Genomic DNA, 6,000 nt, shown 5'->3' on the forward strand with positions numbered 1-6,000 from the left:
GTAGGGTCAAAAGGAAAAATAATACAGAGAGTTTTTGCCTTGGTGAGAAGTCAGAACTCCAGAAACTTCAGAAGTGAGGTATCAGAGCAAACGTGGATTGCCATGGCAATCAGACAAGAAATAAAAGGAACTCAAATTTGGAAAGGAAGATGTAAAATTGTCACTGTTGGCAGATGACCTGGTACTACACACAGTTGACCCTTGAACAACACGAGGGCTAGGGGAGCCAACTCCCTGCCTGCATTCTTGAAAATCTCTGTATAACTTTTGACTGCCCCCAAACTTAACCATCAATAGCTTACTGTTGGCTGGAAGCCTTACTAATAAATAAACAGTCGATTAACACATATTTTGTATGTTATATACATTATATACTGTATTCTTACCATGAAGTAACCTGGAGAAAAGAAAATATTTTTAGGAAAACCAGAAGGAAGAGAAAAGACATTTACAGCCTTGTACTATATTTTTCAATACTGTTAATTTTATGTCACCCGTTTACAAGATGAATTGTCTACCTGTCAGTACCTACATCAATATTGGCTTATATGATACAAAACACAGTAGATACAAAGTACATGTTACCAATACCAGATATTGAAAATGAAAAGATAATGTGAAAAAGAAATGTATATTTCTTTACGGGTATAACGATTCATACATTGATAACAAAGGAGAAGAGATACAATTGGTTTATGTTAGCCTCGTGTAACTGATACAATTGTTTCATGGTAACCTAGCCTATACACGAATGAACGAATTGCTATAAAATTTTTATGGCATACAGTATTACAATCATATTCATAATACAGTATTGAACCCATTGTTACATTATTTTAAAAGCCACTCTTACCTGTGATGATAAACTGAGAAGCAGTTTCTCCAGTTATAAGAGAGAAGCATTCTGTACAGTAATGTAATTCTCTGAAAGCAAAGATATAAAACAGTAAGAAAAGTAACACATTGTTAATTTTATATTAAATATCACTCACCTATCCTATGTTAAGAATAGGCTATCCACTTCAATACAACTCTTACACATACATTTTTGTACATTTATTGAAAAAAATCCACATATAAGTGGACTTGTGCAGTTCAAACTTGTATTGTTCCAAGGTCACCTGTATAGAAAATCCTGAAGACATCATGGAAAAACTGTTAGAATAAATTGATTCTGTAAATTTGCAGGATAAAAAATTAACATACAGAAATCTGTTGCATTTCTATACACTAACAACAAACTATCAGAAAGAGAAATTAAGAAAGCAAGCTCTTTTACAGTTGCATCAAAAAGAATAAAATACCTAGGAATAAATCTAGTCCAGGAGGTAAAAGGCTTGTACTCAGAAGTTATGACATTGATGAAAGAAATTGAAGACAACACAAGCAAATGGAAAGATATTATGTTCTTATGGATTTATGTTGTTATGGAATTGATGTTGTTAAAATGACCATACTACCTAAAGCAATCTCTGCATTCAGTGTAATCCCTATCAAAATACCAATGGCATTTTTCACAGAAGTAGAACAAATAATTTTAAAATTTATATAGAAAAAGAAAAGACTCTGAATAGTTAAAAATCTTGAGAAAGAAGAACAAAGAACAAAGCTGGGGGCAGCACTCTTCTTCATTCCTTATACTACAAAGGTACAGTAATCAAAACAGTATGGTATTGGCACAAAATCAGACACATAGATCAATGGAACAGAATAGAGAGCCCAAAAATGAACCTGCACTTATATGGTCAATTAATTTACAACAAAGGAGGCAAGAATCCTCTTTAGTAAATGGTGTTGGGAAACCTGGACAGCTACAGGCAAAAAGTCAACCTGGACTACTTTATCACCACATACAAAAATAAACTCAAAATGGCTTATAGACTTAAATGTAAGACCTGAATCCATAAAACTCCTAGAAGAAGACATAGACAGTATGCTCTTTGAATCAGTCCTAGCAATATTTTTTTGGATCTGCCTCCTTAGGCAAGGGAAACAAAAGCAAAAATAAACAAGTGGGGCTATATCAAACTAAAAAGCTTTTGCACGGTGAAGGAAATTATCAACAAAAGAAAAAGGCAACCTACCAAATGGGAGAAGATATTTGCAAACAATATGTCCAATAAAGGGTTAAAATCCAAAATATACAAAGAATTGATAAACTCAACATCAGAAAACAAACAACTAGATTAAAAGATGCAAAGAGGACCTTATTAGATAGTTTCCCAAAGCATACATACAGATGGCCAACAAGTACATGAAATAGTACTCAGCACCACTAATCATCAAGGAAATGCAAATCAAAACCACAATGAGGTATCATCTCACATCATTCAGAATGGCTATTATCAAAAAGACAACAAAGAACAAGTGTCGGTGAGAATGCAGGAAAAAGAGAACCCTTGGACACTGTTGGTTGCATTGTTCATTGGTGGAGCCACTACAGAAAACAGTATGGAGGTTCCTCAAAAAATTAAAAATAGAACTGTCATCTGCCATATGATCCAGCAATTTCACTTCTGGGTATTTACCCAAAGGAAACAAAAACACTAATTCAAAAAGATATATGCACTCCAATGTTCATTGCAGCATTATTTACCATAGCCAAGATATGAAAGCAACTTAATGGTCTGTCAACAGAAAGATGTATAAAGAAGATGTGGTATATATGACTATTGCTCATAAAAATGAAATCTTGTCAGTTGCAAAACATAAATGGATATAGCGAATCTTATGCTGAGTAAAATTAAGTCAGACAGACAGAGACAAATACTGTATGATCTCACTTTTATGTGGAATCTAAAAAACTAAACACACAAACAAAACAAAATGAAAACAGACTCACAGAGAACAAATGGGCAGTTGCCAGAAGGGAGCAGTAGGAGGGGTGGGCGAAATAGGTAAAGGGGACTAAGACATATAAACTTCGAGTTATAGAATAAATGAGTCACAAGGGTGCAGTGTACAGCATAAGAAATATGGTCAATTATACTGTAATAACTCTGCATGAGGACAAATCATGATGATCATTTCATAACATGTGCAAATATCAAATCATTACGTAGTACACCTGAAACTAACATAATATTGTACATCAACTATATTTTGGAAATCAATAGAGTGTGCCTGAATACTGTAAGGATAGTATAAGAATACAGTGTAAGAATAGACTGATCAGTGAGACCCAAGAAAGATCCCAGAAATAAACCCATATTTACACAATCAATTGACTTTTGACAATGTCACCAAAAGAATTCCATAAAGGAAAACCTTCAACACATGATAACTGGAGTTAACTAAATATCTAAATGGAAAAAATAATGACACTTGACCCTTACCTCACACTGTATAAAAATGTTAATTTGGAATGGATCATAGACCTACTTGTAAGAACTAAAACTATAAAGTTCTTAGAATAAACCATAGGAGAAAATTTCTTTGACCTTGAGGTAGATAAAGATGTCTTAGAAAGGATACTAATTGAAATAACCATAATATTTTAAAAAATGATAAACCTGATTCCATCAAAATTTAAAATTTCTGCTTATCAAATCACATCAAATATAGGAACAGACAAGCTACCGACTGGGTGAAAATTTTCACAAAAAATATATGTGGCAAAGAACTTGTATCTAGTATTGAGAACTTGCATCTTTTATAACTCATTACTAAAAAGACAACACAATTTCTTGAATGTGAAAAGACTTGAACAGGCAATTGCAATAGAAGAGAGACAAATGATTAATAAGCACACACAAAACACTCAACATCATTAGCCATCAGAAAAATATTTATTAAAACCATAATTATATACCACTCCGCACCCACAATATAGATATGATTTTAAAACGTTGACAGTACCAAATGTTAATGAGGATGTGGAGTGATCAGAATTTGAATACATCTCTGGGAAGAATTTAAAATGATATAACCACTTGGCAGACACTGAAATTTTTGATAAAGCTAAATATACATTTACTCTATGATCCAGTAATTCAATTCCTAGCTGTATACTTAAAGGAACTGAAATACAGATTCATAAAAAGATGTGTATAAGGGTTCACAGCAGCTTTATTCATAATAGCCCCCATTTGAAAACAGACCGAAAGTCCATCCTTGGGAAACTGGATCAACAAATTGTGATATATTCATAGAATAAAATACTACTCAGCAATAAAAAGAAGCAACCTACATGAATGAATTTTAAAAACATTATGCTGAGCAAAAGAAGCCAGGCACAAGAAGTATGATTCCATCTATGTCAAGTTTTATAACAGGCAAAACTAACCTATGTTCTAAGATACATACTCAGGAGAACAGAAAACATGTTTACAAAAAAATAAAAACTTGTACACAAGTGTTCATAGCAGAATTATTTATAAGAGCAAAAAAGTGGAAACAACCCAAGTATCCACCAATTGATGAGTGGGTAAATAAAATGTGGTATATCCATACAGTGAAATATTATTTAGCCATAAAAAATAAAGGGACTGATACTTACAACAATACAGCAAACCTTAAAAACATTATATTAACAAAAAAGAAAAAAAATTATGTTTACTGAAAGCCAGACACAAAATGCCATATATTGCACAATTCCGTTTACATGAAAGGACCAGAACTGGCAAATCTATACAGACAGAAAGTAGTTTAGTAGCTGCCAGGGCCTGGGTGGAGGTGGGATGGGGAGTGACTTCTAATGGGTATATAGTGTCTTTCCAGAGTGATGAAAATATTCTAAAATTAGATAGTGGCAATGATTGTACAACTTTGTGAACATAATAAATGTCATTGCACTGTACACTTTAAAAGGATGCAGTTTATCGTATGTGAATTATATCTCAGTGAAAAAAACTAATCTGTAGTGACAGAAACCTGAGTGATGGTTGCCTCAGAACAGGGTGTGGAAGGGGATCCACATGGAAGAGCTAGGAAGGAACTTTCTGGGACGATGGAAATGTTCCATATTTGGTTAGAAGTGTGAGTTATGTGGCTTTATGCATTTTTGAAAACTCATCAAACTATAACAAGTAAAAGCTGTGAATTTCACAGGTAGATTTTTGCCTCAGTGAAAAACAAATAAAAGGCAAAAAAGAACAAAAAAAAAACCTTAGTAAAACTGGCATAGAATACTTTTTTAACGTAGGTATGACAGTTTTATCATACTTACAATCTCAAACCAGTAAGTCAATATCTTAGTACTAAAACTCACTAGAATCATATCATTGTAGCTGGAACCAAGACCAACATGTCCTGTTACAGGTGACGTGTTTTAACAGGATTCTGCAAGTGCGCACCAACGTAATTAGTGAAAATAAAAAATAAGGTTTCTGTGTTACAAAGGAGGTGGCAAAAATACTGTTATTTACAGTTATTAGAAATGTTCACCAGCTAAATCCAAGAAATACTGAGAAATTTTTAGAACCGAGAGGGTTTACCATCCTAATTGCAAAACCAATGGCTTTCCTATATAATCAAAAACACTATTTAGAAAACATAATGGTTAAAACAATCTCATTTAAAAAATCAGCAAAATTATAAAATGATCAGGACCAACGTAAGGAAAGTTATTAACCTCCACTGATTGACATAAAAATCACCTTAATAATTCAAGTGTGCATCTTTGCAGGGAAGGAATCAAAATAATAAAGATATTGCTTCTCTCTAAATTCATTCACATATCCAGTCCCAAACAAATCTCGGCAAGGTTTTTATGAAATTAAAAAAAAAGATTCTAAAACTAATGCAAAAATAAATGTGTACAAATAGCCAGAAGAAGAATGAGAGTTAACTTTTTCTACCAGGTATAAGAATCCATTAATTAATGTTGGTGCAGAACCGGTACAGGAAGAAGGATCCCCTGACGGAAGACAATAGAGAGCCAAGATGAAAATCAAAGCATAAATATGGACTGGGACAAAGTAAAGGCAGCACTGAAATAATTGGAAAAAGACTGGATTGTTCACCAAATACTGTTAGGATTACTGTCTGTCTGCAAAGAAA

The sequence above is a fragment of the Camelus bactrianus genome, chromosome 9, assembly GCF_048773025.1.
Source record: "Camelus bactrianus isolate YW-2024 breed Bactrian camel chromosome 9, ASM4877302v1, whole genome shotgun sequence".
In the NCBI taxonomy this organism is placed as follows: Eukaryota; Metazoa; Chordata; class Mammalia; order Artiodactyla; family Camelidae; genus Camelus; species Camelus bactrianus.